A 19498-nucleotide genomic window follows, 5' to 3' on the forward strand; every position below is an offset into this window, starting at 1 on the left:
CCATTGCACCTCGGAGACATCATTTCAGACTGTTGCCTAGTAAGTATTAGGTCCTGAATTCTAACCCCAGTACTGCCAAAAAAAAAAAAAAAAAAAATCCTACAGACATTGTCATTTTCAAACGAAGTTGGGTCAGTATTCAGCTTTTTTCCTCAAGGAAACATAATTCTGAATTTTTTTCAATTACCTACACAAAACTGTGGCTTGAAGTTCTTTATACCTCCTTATGTTCTTCTCTATCTATTAGAAAGGGTTGTTTTCGGTGGTTGAATTGTTGACCCTGAGTTAGAGCTGTCCTCTGAAAGCAAGATTCATTGGACCTCACAATGGGTGCTATGACCAGCTAGGCCTATAAGTGGTCACTGTACAAAGTCTGGACTCTAAGACACAGTTGGTTTACTTTGTCATGGCCTAACACATAGAGCAACATTGCAAAACGGAGAAAAATAAGCCCTGGTTATACAATTCTCGTGGTGTTAACATGATGTCTACTGAGTAAAATAACACTTTAAACAAACTGGCTCAATTTATCTGTTGTAACTATGGCTTGAGTAGTGTAAATAAAACAGTAGTTATGAAAAGAAGAATCCTAGTTGGCCTTCAACATCCAATTTTGGTCAAATGATAATGTGGCTAACAGAACTGTCAGATCTCTGTCAGAGATAGAGAAGGTCTTTTTAATAAAGAATCTAGAGCAAAGACATTTTAAGTTCATTTTATTTCTGGTATCTTTTCACTAGGTAGTGAAATTTCATTGATTTTTGTTCATAAAATCAACCAGGTCCACCTAAGGATTACTTTTGTAATTTTTACAGTGCAAGAAAACCTGTAATAAAATTATAGAGTACAGTGGCTCACACCTGTAATCCTAGCTACTTGGGAGGCTGAGATCAGGAGGATCATGGTTTGAAGCCAGCCTGGGCAAATAGTTCTCGAGAGGCCATCTCCAAAATAATCAGAGAAAAATGGAATGAAGTTGTGGCTCAAATGGTAGAGAGCCTGCTTTGCAAGCAAAAGTGCAAACCCCAGGTCAGTCCCCCCCAAAAAAGTTATAAAAAGTTCTTTCCAGTTAGGAGATGTAAAATGAAAACACTTGGACAAATACTCAGGCACTAGGAAATACTTTTAATTTGTGGAGCAATTTCTGGGACTTAGTTTGCTCCTTACACATGAACAAGATTCCAAATAAATATTTTTACAAATAAATATATTCTAATTTTTTCTTTTCTTAAGTATTCTGATAGAAAAAATATACATAAACACTTTGGTATTTATAAGTCAAATATTTCCAAAATATGTACTGCTCAGGTTTGATTAGTACCTCAATTTACAGAGTTATTTTCTATACTATTCCTGTTCAAGACCCTGTTGTTTATGTTGTCCTCATTTTCTTTTCTTGAGTCAGGGTTTCATTTTATAGTCCAGGCTGGCTTGGAATTCACTATGTAGCCCAGTCTGGCTTGAATTTTTTTTTTTTTTTGCAGTACTGGGGTTTGAACTCAGAGCCTCATATTTGCTAGGCTGGTGCTCTACCGCTTGAGCCATTCCAGCAGCCAGTCCTCATGACATTTGTCAGGGCCTTAGCTGAAATTCTATTGTCAGAGTGAAAGCAGAGCTGAACGAGGGGTGGGGGCGAAGCTCATTGGCAGAGCGTTTGCTTAGCATGCTCAAGACTCTGGATCAGATCACCAGTGCTGAGGAGGCAAACAAAGAAGAAGGCTCAGGAAGGACACCTGGCCATGCTTTTATCCATTACAGGAGGGAACCCTAATGTGTGAGTTTAAGAAGGTCTGCAAATCTGCAGAATATACATGTAACAATTTTCATGTATTTATATAGAAATTTCCACAGTCCACAGTTTTTGTGATTATCAAAGGCACTTATCTCCCTAAAAAAGTTAGAATTGTTGACTTAAGGAGTCTTTACTTGTCAAAGATCCAATGTTCAATAAATTGAGACACAATTTGGGGTTACAAGATCTGAAACTGCATCTCTTCTCCATTGACTACAGGTTAGAGCCATGCCTGCTTTTGTGGGGTCTACTTCAAACACCTACCTGCCATTGGGAAGAAAACTGTTCCAATGAAAGTTTAAACATTTTGAAACTATCAAGCATGTCTCTTGTTAAAGTCTCTTGTATCCTTTGTCTGCTCAGTTTCTAACGTTTTTGCAACCCTATTATAAGTGGTAGATATTGATGACAAAAGGATGAACCCAATAGACTGTCCCTCATCTTTCTGGAGGGACTCTCAGTCTTCTTCATTTCTGTATCTAGTGGAGAACAAAATTAATAAAACATACTTCAACTCATCTCATCTCAGCCAGAAAAATCTCATATTAGATTTAATGCATGAAGTAGTGAACATCTAGTGTTGATTAAGTGCCTGAGAACTCTGAAGCATTTCTCTTTTATTTTCTTCTAAAATATTTAAAATTTTCCTTCCTTATTTAGGCTTCTAAGTTGTTAATTTTTGTGTCCTGTGCAAGGTAGAAGATTCATTTTCTTTTATCAATAATAATTTTCCTAGCCTTATCCATTGAAGAGACCATTCCTTTCTTGAGTCATTTCAGTTCGATCAAGGAATTTAAGAAACAGATTGTGTAAAAATTTCTCATTTAGCACTAGCTGCCTCCTTAATGACTCTTCAGGTAAGTCAGGTGTGCCCACTGACCTCCACCTCTAGGCTTAACCCTACTCACTCCTGACCCTGTTTTGCCATTTGATCAGGAAATCCCTGCCTGAAAAATATTGGTCAATATCAGGACCATTCTACCTGATGTTCCATATTCTTGTTATTTACATTCCATTTTGGGTTCTGAGCTACAGTGACCAACTATCCCTGTTCACCTGTGACTGTGGGGTTTCCACAGATGATTTTGTAAGACTAATTCCCCAAACTGACAGCCATGGTTGGTCACATTTTGTCCTCCAGTTTCAGCTGCCTCCAGTGTTGCCTCTTGACTTTTTATTTTGATGCTTTGTGCTCACCAATCATATTTACACTGGTTTGTTTTGTTGAGTACCTATGATATGTCAGAGGCTGTGCGAAGTATTTTCACAAACAGTATCTTGATGAATAGTTACAACAGTTTTCCTTGCCCAGTGTTCCTTTCACAGATACGAGAAATTTACTTAATTGGCCAGGACCATAAAATTAGTGGCACAAAAGAATTAAACCTAAGTCAGGTATGGTGGTGTATACCTGCAATCCCAGCTACCAGGAGGATCATGGTTTGAGACCAGCCTGGACAAATCATAAGCTGGGTGTGGTGGAATGCACCTGTCATTACAGATACATGGGAGGCCATAGGTAGGAGGATCACAGTCTGAGGCTGGCCCCAGGCAAAAATGTGACACCATACCTGAAAAATAACTAAAGCAAAAAAAAGGGAGGGGGGAGTTGGGGGAGTGGCTGGTAGATACAGTACAAACTCGAGGTCCTGAGTTCAAACCCTAGCACCACACACACACTCACACACACACACACACACACACACACACACACACACACACACATACACCCATAGAATTGAACCCAAGCCTCCTAACTACAAATATTTTAATTTTTATGAAACTTGTGATCCTACCACAGCTGTAATTGCATACATGGGGCCTATGCTCTGTACTAACTGAACTTCTGAGCCCCATTGTGTCTGGCCTCTCACTGTCCTTCAAGCATTTTTGTCCCAGTATAATTCCTGCAATATGCCACAGTATACAATGTCAAATTCATATGACTTAAAGCACAACTCATAATTCACTATGAACATATCGGATATCTCATTAGGATAAAAATGAGTAAGAAAGCTATGCATGAATAGTACAGCATGGCACGTCACACTTCCACATCAGAGAACCTCCCCGTACTCAGTATTTCACTGCATGGTCAGGAGGGCTTTGAAATACATCCATTTCATCAATCTGGCCTTGTTTGTAGCTTATTAAAGAAATCCCTATTGAGGGGGTGGGGGGGAGAGGGAGGGGGTGGAGTGGCTGGTAAGGGAGGGGTTGGGAGCAGGGGGGAGAAATGACCCAAACCTTGTACGCACATATGAACAATAAAACAATTTAAAAAAAAATCCTTTATTTAGTTGTCCTCCTTTATTTTCTCCAAAACCCAAATGTTATTTGTCTATTATGCATATAAAATATTATTCATAGAGTAATAGTTCCCTAAATATTGACAGGAAGTAAGTGTGGGGAGAAAAGGGGAAGAATGGTCCTATTAGTTTGGTATATAAATTCCTTTGTTATGGAATGTCTCAATCTCTATTTTGCCTCTTTGCATTATGACTTTCTTGCACAGACATAATGTGTAGCATTTCTTAGATGTTACGGATTTTCCAAATGACCATGAAACCTTTTTTTGTTTGGTTTATTGCCTTCTCACATACCTCAGAATATACAGCACAGTTCCCGCCAGAGGGCAGCAGATGCCCTTGGTCTCTGGCCAATCACTTGTTCCTTGAACAGACTGATGAGGTCTTGCAGCATGTTCCATTATTATTTCTTTAGAGATATAAACTTTCTGGTTCTTGTGGCAGAGATAGGCATTAAAATTTAACATAACAATGATAATAAAACAAATGTCTAGTGCTGATATGTAATACTAAAAATAAAGAAATCGAGCTCTGATTGAATTTGTGAGACAGGCAAAATGACCCAATATTCCCAAGAGTATTTGTCTATGAATAAAGCATTGTTAAATACTGCTAAAGACTGTTAAAGATAGACCTTTTAATGTTTATTTTTCACTAAAATAAGCTCGGACCCTGGGGACCTGGACAATTGGACTCCCTAACTGACAGTCATTAGCTCTTTACCTGGTGCCCACCTGTCTGAAGTGGAGGACTGAGACTCAAGATGCCCTCTTTAGCAGCTGGCTGGACTGGCTTCATGGCAGCCCAGTTGCTCCGAACACTCCCTGACGCCTTAAGAAAGCTACACTGTGATCACAGCTACCAAAGCACAATAGTGCTCCAGAATGTGCTGCCCAGATTACACTGGTATTTTTTGCCATCATAAGCCTCATTTTCACCCAGGTCAGAGGGCAAGCACTTATTCTGGTGGTCCAGCAGAAAACCTGTGATTGGTGCAGATCACAATCCTTCATTTGCATGAACTATGCCTTGATTGGTGCAACTAGCCTTGTCCTAACCCTCCTTTCTGGCTGTATCAGCAGGTTGTTCAGCTCACTTTTGAATTAGCCTGGAGACACCTGCCTGTACTGCCCCCTGGTGTTGCAACATTAAGCCCACTTAAAAGGCTTCTCTTTTCTTGCCTACTTTTCACCTTTCTTATTAGTAGAGGACTCTGAGCTGGTAACATGAAGTGGAGATGGTGGAAGTGTTAACAGAGTAGTAGCAGCAGCAAAAGTGACAGTAATGATAGTGGCAGTTGAAGAGTTCCAGAGGTCAGCAGGGGACAGAATTGATGGGGAGAAAGGCAACAGAAACACTGAGGAACAGTGGAGTATAAAAAAGGCAAGAGAGGGCAGAAAACCAAGGTTGAAGAATGACAGAAAACTGTAAAGAGCTAGAACTGAGAAACTCCAGGTCCTGGTCACCAGAAGAGTTCTAGGGAGCTGTCAAGCCTTAAGGGCCAAAGGTCCTGACACCCTAGGCCCAAGAGTTATAACACTAGCCACTGCAGGAGCTGAGGGTTCCAACACCAAGATCCACCCTAGAGCTGTAACACTAGCAGGTGCTATCTGCTGCTGCCCGTTGCTGCTGGAAGCCCAATATTGCAATAACTGTCAAGTGTCAAGATCGATAAGCAATAAGCTTCCAACCTGAGTACCTAGAACCATAGGTCACTGACTTCTAAAGCCAGGAGCAATAAGCCCCTGGCTCTCAGGACTTGGAGTTATAAGTTTTTGTGTCTGTCAGTCCAGCATCCGGGCCTTGGGCACTCAAGGGTCTGGGATTGTCAATGCTGGAAAAGCTTCTCCTTACCTACTCATGATTTCTGTCCAAGTAGAGCAAAAGGATGCCAGCCAGCTGACAGGTAATAATTTAGTGTACTATATTGTATTGTGAAGTCCAGATCATGTCTTCTAGCTTTCTTCTGATTATCAAACAAAAATATTAATCACTAGTCCCTAAGAAATAAAATGAAGCATTAGAATAAGGTCCTTTCCCAAGGAGCTTACTAAGAGATTGGGGAACTATTTAGATAAGACAACACATCAGCTCATTTCATTCACTTCAGGTTTCAAACTAGACTCCCCTGAGGGAGTTTTTAAACACTAATAATACTCAAGTCTCACTTGAGAACAGTAAACTTGATTTTTTTTTTAAAATTTGGTCTACTCATGGCATGTTTTAAAGATTGTTTTCAGGTGATTTTAAGGAACATCCATGGTTTAGATCACTGTATTAAGATGATCAAATAGTGTTTTCAGTAAGTGGTTTCTGACCTTTTCAATGAGGAGGAGGAATTTAGACTTCTTTTCCTAGGTGAAATGTTTTCAGTGTGGAAGAGTACAAAAAAGAAAACAGTTATGCTTACACTCTCTGTCCAAATGTAACCTTTTATTAACATCTTTGTTCTTTAGCCTTCAGGGTTGCATATAACAAAATCAAACAAAACAAAACTCATATCTTAGGATTCTTAAACCACTTGAGAAAACATTTTGTGGACTTAGAGCAAAAGAAATTTCTTTCTTTTTGCCTCTTGTATTTCATTCTACATATAGTCTATTCTAAATAGATCCATTGGGCCCACAGGCCTAATCTGACAAAAAATGAATTCTGCCTGCTACAAGAATAGAGCTAATTAACCCAAACACTGTATGTACACATGAATAAAAGAAAAAAAAAAAGAATAGAGCTAAGAGGCTTCTTTGTGCATTTCCTAACTGATTAGGTGGAAGAAGAGAGAGCAAGAGGGCAAGAAAATATTAATGAGAATTTCTCCTCCAATTGCAAGGAGATATGAAACAAGCACCTGCCTAGGAGGTTGGAATGAGAAGTACAGGCTAACGCTATGGATTGTGGGTTTTCCTTCTGCAAATGTAACTGGGTTATAGTGGGAAGTGAATGAGTGGAAATGTGTGTCTCCTTAACATTGTGTTGTATCTCTGAGCTCAGCAAGTGTCAATATGATGATAAGATGGCTGTTTTTAGGACGTCCTAGGGCTGAAGACTTCCATATGTGTCTCTGGATTAAAAAACAGACTTTGAAAACAAAATACCAGCAAAAGTATGTGTTATTTATCTAAATAGCTCCTCAGTCTCTTGGCTGTTCTCTGACAGCTGATTTTTTTTTGTCTCTTTTTTTCAGTGCTAGGGATCAAACCCAAGGCCTTGTACATGCTAAGCAAGTACTCTGCTACTGAATACTTGCTATCTAGCATCAGCTAGACATTTTAAACAATTGATATCACCCACTGTTTCCAACACTGTAGAAACTGAACTAAAAATACATAGTTAGTTCTAATGAAGCACCCCTTAAATGATCCAGATGAAGATACTACTATCATCCCCACCTTATAGATGAGATATCTACAGCAGAGAAATTAAGTAATTTCTCCATGGATACAAGTTACTTGGTAGCAGACTGGATTTGAAACAGGCAAACTGACTCTCGCTCTGTGTGCCCAACCACTCCATTGCACTGCCTCGGAACTTGTAGAAGAAAAATTCATGTTGTAATACTGAAAACCTATGTGTTCACATGTTACATATGTTACTTATTCTAAGGCACACATCTTAATGCCTTGAAATTTGAGATATTACTAACACCCAATGGTGTCTACAATCAACATATAATTGCCCATAAAATAATGGTGCTTTTTTTGAAATAGAGAAAAATGAATCTCATAGGCATTTGCAATTGAAAGAACAATTGGAATTGTTCTCTTAGGAAAATGTTTGTAAACTCAGAAATCCTTTTTTCTTCCCTAAAAAAAGTGATAAAACAAATACAAATTTCTACAAATTAAATTTCATTCATTTGGTCAACCGACAAACATTATTTGAGTCTGGAGATCAATGTAATAAAGAGACCAAACTCTGGAGTCACACAGACTTGGGTCAAATTCTGGCCAAACCATTTTCAAGCTACGTGTCCTTGAATAAATTCCATAATCTCTCCAAAACCCAAGGAAGTAGAGATGTTAACAGTATCTATAGGGTTATTGTGATTATTAAATGTGAATATTCATATAAAGGATAGCTCAGTGTTTGGCATGCTATTATCATATAGTTAATTTAAAAACCTAATAAACACCTCTATTTTGTCATATAGTGTGCTATGACTTACTAATGACTTTAGAAAATGAAATAAGGAAAATACTTTGTTCTCATAAAGCTTTTATCCTAGCAGGAGGAGATAAAATTATTATTACATTTACATATTAATATTACAGGCAAATCCCTTTGAGTTTAAAGATGAATAAGATACCTTACCCATCCTTGAGTGACATATAGTGTGGGATACCAGTTATCTAATAGCTAGCATCGAACTGTAGACGGTCCTTTTGAAAGTAGCTTTATGTTCTTAACCAGGCAAGTAAAGCATTCCTACCCGTAGTCTAGTAAAAGATTTAAAGTAGGTACTCCAAAAAGATTTGTTGAATCAAATTGGATTGCATATGTCTTCTTTCTAAATTGGCTGAGGGTTTAGAGCCCCCAAGGAGACTTCTAGGTTGTTTTGTTTTTTTTAAATAGTTTTTGGGGTAGGGAGTGTAGCTCAGTGAGAGAATACCTGCCTAGCATGTGTAAGACCCTAGGTTTGATCCCCAATATCACACAATGTTTTTTCCTTTTTGAAGTTTATCATAGAATCACAGGAAATTTAAAAGTATCAAGTATAGAGCTCCCACCTTCCAATTGCACATTCAGATATTTCACTCATTGCTATCTGTATTATCCTCACATTGGTTAATGTGGTGCTCTTTCTCTAAGATGAGAGCCAGAGGAAGTGAAGCGTGTAGAGGTTCAGTTTCTTTCTATCAGATGAGAACCTGGGGAATCATGGTGGTTTCTTGGCCCTGACCTCACAGCTTAAAACTGGTTGAGCCAGTACAGGTTTTCTGGTTCTAATCTAAGGCCATAATCTACACATGAAATGATCCTGACTTTAACTTCCTTATTTAAAAATAAAGACACAAAAAGATTTTTTCAAGTATATTTTGTGAATACATACATAATATAGTCTGATTTCTGAACACTTGGAATATATAAAAAATATAAAAATAAAATAGCCCATAATTTTAGCCCTGAAAGAGAGCCACATTTTGACATATTTCCCTCTAGAAAGAAGAAAACAGAAAAAGCAGAAAAATGCATATATATATCCAAATTAGGGATGTGATATAACCAGGTGCACAGATGAAAGCAGCAAATGGGAGATATTTATTACTTTGCAAAAATAAATCAAGATTAGATGTACATGATTTTGAGGAAAATACAAATTATCACAATCAGCTCAAGAATAAACAGGAGAAACCTTGAACAGCTTTGTAATTATAAAAAAAAAAAAAAACCTAAATGGAGACATTTACAAAAACCTACTTCCATGAGCTCTCATTTTCCAGAATGAAGAAATTTAAACTGATACACAACAAGCAATTGGCAGAGCTGGGACTTGTCAATAATTTCTGTGACAGTAACCACCATACTCTAAGGAGGTCTGGTCCCCAGCAAGAACAATCTCATACAGTGACAGAGACATCACTTCACAAGCAGCAACCCAGCACATGCTCTGAGCTTGGCGCTGTCCTGGGTGAGAGAATGTGACCATGAATAAGGTAAGGTCCTTGTGTTCAAGGAGCCTCTAGCTGAGTCAAGACTGAGCAATAATTACACAAACTCTACTGCAACATGCTCACTGTTCTAGCAGAGTAGAAGAAAGTGTTGTTGGAGCCCAGAGGAAGAAGCGATGCCTGGGAAGACAAAGCAAGATGTGTACTAGATGTACCATTTGGGTCAGCTCTGTAAAGGCAGGTAGAGAAGGGAGAGGGTGGCATATTCTATACAGAAGAACAGCATTGCAAAAGCTCTGTGCTGTGGGTAATCTGTACATCGGTGTCTTCGCAAAGTTCCTTTATGACAGTGCAGAGATGTTATGCTACTTTTGACAGAAAGCTACAGGTGTCAGCAGCATCCTTTCCTTCGTCACAACAGAAACTGCTATTAAGTCATGCTAAAAGGCAGTGATATCTGGCAGAAACCTACTGTATCCTTCCTTAATGAGTTATCAGAGGTTCTGCCTTTCCATTTGTCTTCTGAACAAGTTTTTATGAAAGCTGTCAGTAAAGAGCAAAGATGGGGATAAGCAGTATATTCACGAGTCAGCAGGAGGCTAAGAATCTGTTCATTCAGAGTCAGCAGGGGACCGTGGGAAAAAGTCTGTTCTTGAGGCATGCCAGTGAAGGATTCTCATTCAAAGGAGGGGGCAGGTTTGTCAAAAGCTAAGAAAGTCTTGCTCTAATTTAACTCCAAGGAGCTTCTGTGTGCCCTCTGTCTTCTTATGGAGAATGAAATAAAGCATAGCAGACATTCTAACTTGAATGATCTTAATTTTGACCAATCACCAAACCAAATTCAAATATGGACAAATGGATGTGACACTTTGCAGAAGATCGTGTGTACTCAATTAAGTCAACAGCTATGAATCTCAAAATAATTCCCACTCGGGAGGCCACATAGGAATGCCATTGTCTTAATGAGACTATAAACATGTAAGATTAAGGACTAAGGTGTTTGTTGGTGTTATTTTTAAACTCAAGTCCTTACAGTTTGAGTTAAAGGATCTAAGGAACAAAGTTTGGAGGCAGACAGATCCTGGTTCTGTAGCTTATTTCTTGTGGGACATTGAGCAAGTTACTCAGCAATTTTATTCTTTTTTTTTTTTTTTTTTGGTAGAACTGGGGCTTGAACTCAGGACCTCAAGCTTGTTAAGCAGGCGCTCTACCGCTTGAGCCACTCTGCCAGCCTAGTAATTTTAGCTAATAACACCTACTTCACAGAATTTCTCTAAGGATGAAATGAGACAGTGTGTTAAAGTGTTAGCATGGGAGTGCTCAATAAAGTATAACCATAGTGATGCGTGTGGTGAATATCATTATTACACTGCAGTCTAGACTTTCCCCAAATAGAATACAGGGAGATGAAAACTTTCACAAAATCTAAACAATTATGAATAAATGAATTGTACATAAAAACCTTTATACCAATACTTTATCTTTTGTACTGACAACAATACAACTAGCTTGTTTTTTATCATTAGATGTTTATTGCATTACCAGTTATTAAACTATATTAACGAGACGTGTTATCATGACTGCAAAAATCTTATTTTACAGTGCATGGTTTAGAAAATTATATTTAACTAACTAACCTCCTTAACTATACATGGAAAACTAAAAATTTTACCTATAAAAAAACCTTGTTATTTAAAGTAAAAAACTAAAAACTAGCTTGTCCTTTATTTTAGGACTATTTGTATAAACTATTTGGGTAACTAAAAGCATATGTTCTGTATTTTAATCTTCATTTTTTGAAGTTATTAAACTATCAGAAAATAATATTATATTAAAGCCAGAAAGATTATCTGCTTCAGTCCTTTCATTTCATTAAGACAAAACTAAGGCCTGGAAGGGCTGACAGAGTGGCTCAAGTGGTAGAGCACCTGCTGAGCAAATGTGAGCCTTGAGTTCAAACCCCAGTACCCAATCAAAGGATTTAATCAAACAGCAATGTTACCAATCTTAATATTAAAAATTTCTCTTCTCAGAATTCAGTAACTATAAATAACATAGTCTGATAATTATTAAAAATGAATAACAGAATTAAAATTTTGTGTGAGATAATACTGAATTTTTCTATCTTAATTGTTCCTCCATACCAAAGGACAGTATCGGCTATTTGGAATTATGAATAATGTTAAATGCCTCATTTCTATAGTTCCTTAAGTCAGGGTCCACATCATGTCTATAACACATGGAAAACTGTTCTCTTGTGCCTTAAAAGTTAAAGTAGTACACAAGGTCCCTCACTTTATGCATCATTTAGAATTAGATGCAGAATTGCATCTGGCTTAGGGAAGGTTCACATTTCCTGGAATACAGTTAATATAGTCCTCAGACATTTGTATATTGTCTTATTCACTGTTATACAGTATATGTAGGTCAAGGTGAGATACAATTATAATTCTTGACAGAAGATTCTCTTTCTGTATGACAATAATGCAGAATCACTACTTTCCTGCAAATCAGTTGATGTCACTTGATATAGACATGTAGTGATTATGATAAAGTGAAATAAGTAAGTTTCCTAAAATCTTACACTTCAACAATTTTTCAGTGGTATACATTCAGTCATGCATGTAAGGCTGACATTTCCTAGCTAGACTCTTTCTAATTAGTCAGTATTCTGACACAATGCCCATCAGAGTAATTATGTTATCACTATTCTGGCAATTACATGTTTATTACTGAAAGCACAATTGATCTGATACACAGTCAAGTTACAAAGAGTTCTGAGTCTAATATTAGTGATTGTTCATAATGCATTATTTCTAATTTATTTCTTCAAAGTTAAAAAAAACTTCAATGAAAATTTTGATCAATTGAGCAATTTGTTTCTCAGATGTACTCAGTCAAAGAACCTGTTTCAGGATATTTGTAATAAAACTTACTAAAACAAAAGTCACAGGAAATTTTCTGATACATGCAGTAAAAGGAAACCTCATATTAGTTAATAGGAAATTATTCTGATATATGACATAAAAGGGAATTTAAGTAATTACTGACAAATTGACCAAACTAAAACCAAAAGTCAAAGCATCATATTAGTTAACAGTTTCAGGGAAATATTAGATTTTGTGAAAAAATTCCTTTTAGAGAGAGACCCATGACAATTGCCACTGTGTTGGACACATTTCAATGAATAGCCATCTTTGCATTTGCATCGTGCCACCTACCATAAGGGCTGGTGACCTGAGCAACATTCAAGAGCCACAGAAGTCTGTGGGCTGGAGGTGTGACTTGAGTGGTAGAGTACCTCCCTAGCAAGTATGAAGCCCTAAATTCAAATCCCCATAATGCCAAACAAATAAACAAACAAACAAAAAAGCCAATGGCTGGTAGGTTTGCTGTGTTGAAAATAATAGGCAACAGCGTATCTTAAAATAAATGTCTCTCCATTGGGAGAAGTGAATTTTCTCAAAATCAAACCATTGTACAAATAAAATTTAGATTTAACCCATAGGCACAAATTATTCCACTAATCTGAAACTCTTCCCTTTTAAATCAGTGATTCCCAAATAATTCCCAAATAGGGGTGACTTCATTTCCCAGAGGACATTTTGCAACATTTAGAGACATTTTTAATGCTCAGGACTGATGAAAGCCGGGAGGGATGCTATCAGGTTCTAATGGCAGTGGCATGGATGCTACTGAATATCCTACAGTGCCCAGGACAGAGACACAATCACCCTAGCAAAGAATTATCCAATCCAAAATGTCAACAGTTAAGACGTTCTAGAGGGATTGTGGCGAGGGTTGCAAAATACTGTGAATCTACTTAATGCCATTGAGCTACACACTTAAAATGGTTAAAATGATAAATGTTATGATATGTATATTTTACTATAATAAAAAAGAATCAATAGGGCTGAGATCATGAATTTTAAATCATTGCGAGTCCTTCTGTAAGCAAGGTGCTTTGGTACTGTTAGCAAGACCAAAAGTTACTCTGTACCTTGCAAAATGACATTTAAACAAAACAGACAACTTTACTTATAAACCATATTTAATTCTCTCTTGACTTGCTTCCAAATTTCTTTCGGCCACTACTGAATGATCCTGAACAATAGTTTCCCCACCTGCATGTATACTGCTGTCATAAAGATGGAGACAAAGATAGAACTGGGTTTGGGGCTCAAACTAGTTTAACTTGTCTCCATTACGTGCAATCAAAAATCTGGATGAATAGAAGAGGCAGCAAAGAAGTTTGGATAAACACAGAAGGTAAGAAAACTTAGTCATGTGGGTTGCAAAACAGTAAGAAGCAATGTGCTCCCAACACTTAAGATAGTTGTAAAGGTTTATTTATTTTTTTTAGTATTAGTCACAAAGAAAGGGTACTATAGATATTCACTCAGCAGTGCTCCACCAAGCAAATTTTCAAGTGTGGCCTTGGCAGAGATTTCTTCAGCTACACAATCTCACTACTTTTATAAACCTGAGTTCAGAGTTGGACCCAGGAATATTAATTCACTTTGATACAATTTAACTTCCAAAAGACTATTTGTTTTTTTGAGATAGGGTCTCTCTCTGTCACCCAAGCTGGCCTCAGACTTGAGATTCTTCTGTCTCTGCCTCTGAGTGCTGGAATTATAGAGTACACCACCATGCATGGCTCCAAAGTATTTTACCAGTAGCACTTCCTCCCCACGTTAGTCAATGGTATTTAAAATATTTCTACTGGAATAATACGTATTATTAATAGCTCTTCCTGAAGTGGAACTAGAGAGATCAGCAAAGCCACAGCATTTTGATATTAATGCAAATGAAGCCACGGCATTAGAACACAATGACTAGAGTCAAAAGTTCATTCTCACTGATACCATAGCCATATCATAAAGATGAGTAGCCCTATTTGATTACTCTCTCGGTTCTATTGTAACAAATTGGAAAAAATCATAACACTAAGAACTTCAATCCACAGAAGAGGAGAGAAGGATATTTAGGAAAATACTCAAATGACATCAGGTGAAGAAAAAATTCCAAGGAAACACTAAAGAAAAATGTTAACGCATCAGAAACACTAAAATTAAGTTTTTCTGTATGTCAGAGACACTAAGCAAAATCAAAGGTCAAGCTATAGTCTGGGAGAGTGTTTCTCAGAAGCATACTGGCAGCACCAGCGAGCTTTAAACAGTACTGATTCCTAGGTCCTTATTTGATTACACATGTGCTCTGATTAGATAATCTTATTTTTAAGACTTTAGCCTAAGTAAACAATCAGAGAAGTACATACAAAAAGCATGTATAATACACAGTATTGTTACTATTATAAAATGAAAAAGTCATGACCAACCCCAATGTCCAATAATAGGTAAGTTATGGTAAAATACAGAATGGAATTTTGTGGTGCAGCTATTAAAAGTCTTGGAGTAGCATAATGTATATTGGCATATGAAAATGTCATAATATATTACAGAGAAGTTTAGGTTAATATCTATGTTAACCATATGTATATATGTGTGTGTGTATGTGCTTGAAGGACAATCATTCAATATATTAAGTTATTATCTTTAAGCTTCGATTTGGGGTAGGGTTTTTTTCCTGTGTGATTTATTTATTTTTTTTATTTTCTAAATTCTTTGAATTAACTGTGTACTGTTTTTATGGATAAAAAGAAAGCCATAAAAACAAGTTTCATGTTTTACAAATGAAATAATAAAAACTTGGCCTAATAGAGTGTTGCTCTAGGAATAGAAAAGAGTGGTAATGGTAAGTTTTATCAGTTGACGTAACTAGAACTTGTGGGCCTTATTGTACCTTTTGGTGATATCAGGTTGACATTTAAAACTTAGGGAATCATCTTTGTAACCTGCTGTATCCTTGTTTACACAACTAACTTTCTTAGCAAGTTTTTCTTTTCAGAGAACAATGATAAATTCAGCTCCAATGGAATTCTCATAAATTCCAAATTAGTCACATTAAATTAATGTGGATTTATTATAACCCAGGACAAATGAATTAGAACACTGTACTCCCTTTTCCCCACAAATACATGAAATCTTCTTATAAAGAAATTATCTTCTTTGATCTCACATAAATTCCTATTATTTGTCATGGATTAAGGCCTCAATATTTGCTCATATGTTAAAATTTAAGTCAGTTACTCAAAAGACAAGAGTGTGACTGTGCCCGCTTATATATCATCCATATTCATATATTTGAGCGTATCCTTATTTTTTGCCTGGAGATGGCAGATACTGCCTTGGGCCCTGTTAATCTAAGCAGCAAACAGGCTTTGAACCGGGAAACAACCTTTAATTCTTCCCATGAGACTACTTCAGTGTCATGTCCAAGGAAGAAGATCCTTATTACCTTCTTCATTCCATTTAATAAGGGAAGGATGGATATCCGTCCTGTTCCCATAAATTGGGTAGGTGAAGCACATACATTTCCTCTTCCCATCTCCTCTCACTTCCACCTTCTTACACAGCAGAAGAGAATTAACTCAGCAAGGAATGTGGGTAAAGTGGAAGCGTTTGCAGATACAGAGGAGAGAGACTGTGACTCAAGATGTTATTATAACGTTCAGAAAGCAGGCAATTTGTCAGCTTGAGTTAGTGCCAGTTCCCTTGTTTACTGTCCAAGTCTTTTTAAGTCTGAGTATATGTATATGCAACTCATGTGTGAGTGTAAATGAGAAGGAGAGAAAGAGAGAGAGAGATGGGCTGAGAAGGAGACTACATCCCATATGTGGTGAATTTTTACAATGTTCTGAAGTTCTGATCAATGATTTTGACTTTAGCAAAATGACTAATATTAATTATTTAGATAGCCCAAGATATTACTTGAATTATAATTGTTCTAATACTACCAATGCTAACTTTAAGAAGGAATACATTTCTACAACCTCTCATTGGAGGGTCCCAGTGGTTAAGCTCCTTGATGGACACATTCTTGGGTTTAAGTTTGGTGTATATGCAAATGAATTAAGAGTCACAGTGGTCATATTCCCCTGTAAATCCTTGTATGGAATATAATTTCGAAAAAAATAGTATGGGCATGAACATCAATAAATGTTAAAAAAAAAAAAGCTTTTAAAACTGAGTTAAAAAAAACCCCTATTATTAATGCATCACTTTCTAATGGTGAAATTTTTATGAAGGAAAAACTAAGGAAATAATAAAGAAGAAAATTTAATGCATCCTTAATCCCATAACCTAAAGATAAAAACTGATAACATTTTGATTTTTTTTATACTTAAGTTTCTTTTTTTATTGTTGTACTGGGGGTACATTATGGCATTTACAAAAGTTCTTAAAATATATCATAGTTGAATTCACTCCCTCCATCATTCTCCTTTATCCCCCTCCCCCTCCATCCTGGAATAGTTTCAACAGGTCTTATTTGTCATTTGGTGTTTCTTTTCAATATTTTTTCCTAAACACATATGTACAAGTATCCATATTTTATCTAATATAAATAAGATCTATTAACATATTTTGGTGTTATATTTTTTCATATTACTAGAATTATTTGTGCTGGGTGCTGGTGGCTCACTCCTGTAATCCTAGCTACTCAGGAGGCAGAGATCAGGAGGATTGAGGTTTGAAGCCAGCCTGGGCAAATAGTTTTTGAGACCCTATCTCGAAAAAAATACCCATCACAAAACGGGCTGGTGGAGTGGCTCGAGGTGAAGGCCCTAAGTTCAAGCTTCGGTATCAAAAAAAAGAAGAAAAAAGAATTATTTGTAAATACTATTTTAAAGTGTTGTATTATATTTTGTCATATAAAAGCACTATTTCTGGGGTTGGAGTGTGGTTCAGTGGCAAGAACACACTTCACATGCACATGGTCCCAGGTTTGAGCTGGGAAAAAGAAAGTATTATTTCATACATAAGTATTATTTAGTCACTTCACTACTCTTGACCATGAACATCTTCTTACACATGTAGTTTGAAAATAGAAGAAACTAAGATACAGGAGGGTTAAGTACCTCCCACAAGCAGTAAAGTGTAATTTTGGGGGCCTTTTACTAATACAGTCATGTGTTGTAAAATGACTTTTAGGTAAACAATGGACCACATATATGACAGTGGTCCTGTAAGATTCTAATGGAACCAAAAATTACCATAGTTTAGCACTTTTACTGTGTCTTTTCTACATTTACATATGCAAATACTCACCATTGTGCTACAATTGTCAGCAGTATTTAGTAGCATGTAGCAAATTGAGGAGCAATAGACCATACCAGATAACCTAGGTGGGGAGTAAACTCTACCATCTAGGTTTGTGTAAGGAAACTCTATATTTGCACAATGCAAAGATACTTGGGGATGCATTTCCCATAACATATCCCATTATTGAACAATGCATGACTGTATGTAAAATAACAGATGCTAACGATGAAAGAGATCACCAGGTTCAACCTTTGCATTTTTTCATCTGAGGAAACAAGACCCAATGTGGTAAAGGTAACCTGTTGAAGGACTCAAAGAGTTTGGCAACCAAATCAAAACTAGAACTTCAGTCTCTTGGGTGCTATTACACTTATTTTATATTACATACCTGACATTATTTTAATTATTCACTTACTTCCACCTCCGACTTCCTACTGTCTTGCACCAGAGTTTTCCATACTTAGCCTCTTCACTTCTCTCTCCATGCTGTCTTAAATGCACACAGGTCAAGTTTTCAACCCCACAGTCTCACTGGAATTACCAATGACTTTCTCATTGGCAAATCCAATGGATAGGATGAGTCTTCATCTGTCTTGATTTAACAGTAGCATCTCATATAGCTAATCACTTTTTCTTCTTGAGGAACTGTCATTGTTTGGTTCCCAGAAAACCACTCTTTCAGTTTCCTCATACCTGGTGGATCATCCTCATATACTCAACCCCTTCACATTGAAGTATCTCTGGGTTCAGTCCTTGGCCATTTACCCTTTTTAAATTAGTGATTCTTGGTACTATCAGACCTAATGCCTACTTTCTATTGCAAATATTTTTTCATGCTGCCTTTACTAGGACTGTCTAGTGCAGGTGGCAGGCGGAGGTTACATTCTAGGTGCACAATGCTAGCCTAGTCATATTCTCTAAAGAAGGATTACCTTTTCCTAATTCTTCCACTTGGAGGGGACACCCTTTTCCTTTTTGTACTGAGGCAGCTTACATGCTAGTAACAGTCCTGCCCTTTAATGACATAAAGTGAAATTCATACGTAACATAGCCTACCTATACATATAATTTTAAAATAAATCTGATGCCTAAACTGTAATGTGTAATGCAATAAGTAGAAAATAATTTATAATGAAAGTCACATGATTTTGATAGACAAATGTTCATATTTTTCTATACTATAATGCATCATGAAATAGTCAACTGCTAAACCTGCATGCAAACAGGTTCTTTATGGACGTTGCACCAACCATTCTTATTCTGGTACAACTTGCAGTGTTGTCATTAGTTTCCAAAGCACTGAAAATGTCAGCAAAGTTCCAAACAAGTACAGTTTTCTCTGAATTTACATGATAATTGTATTTTTGGAAAATTAGAGTTAACAGCAAAACGTATTTTTCTGTACAAAAGTATAGGATAATTATAAACAGTTTCACTTGAAATCCCTAGAATATATCACGTGAATATTTGCTATTATTATCTTATTTAATCCTGTGAAATATTTAACCCATTTTATGATAAGGAAATAGACAATACCTAGTAAACTCTCAAATGACAGAGATTCCTGATTGTTGTCCCAAATATTTGACCTGTGCTAACACCCCTTATTCTTAGCTGGGCACA

General features: G+C 36.8%; 1 non-coding gene across 1 annotated transcript; it reads right to left on the reverse strand.

Annotated features, from left to right (window-relative positions):
* Positions 1-10866: 10866 nt before the first annotated feature.
* Trnav-aac (transfer RNA valine (anticodon AAC)) lies at positions 10867-10939 on the reverse strand. Its single transcript has one exon. It is a non-coding gene; the product is annotated as a tRNA-Val (tRNA).
* Positions 10940-19498: the final 8559 nt, after the last annotated feature.

Source organism: Castor canadensis, chromosome 8 (genome assembly GCF_047511655.1).
Source record: "Castor canadensis chromosome 8, mCasCan1.hap1v2, whole genome shotgun sequence".
Taxonomy (NCBI): Eukaryota; Metazoa; Chordata; class Mammalia; order Rodentia; family Castoridae; genus Castor; species Castor canadensis.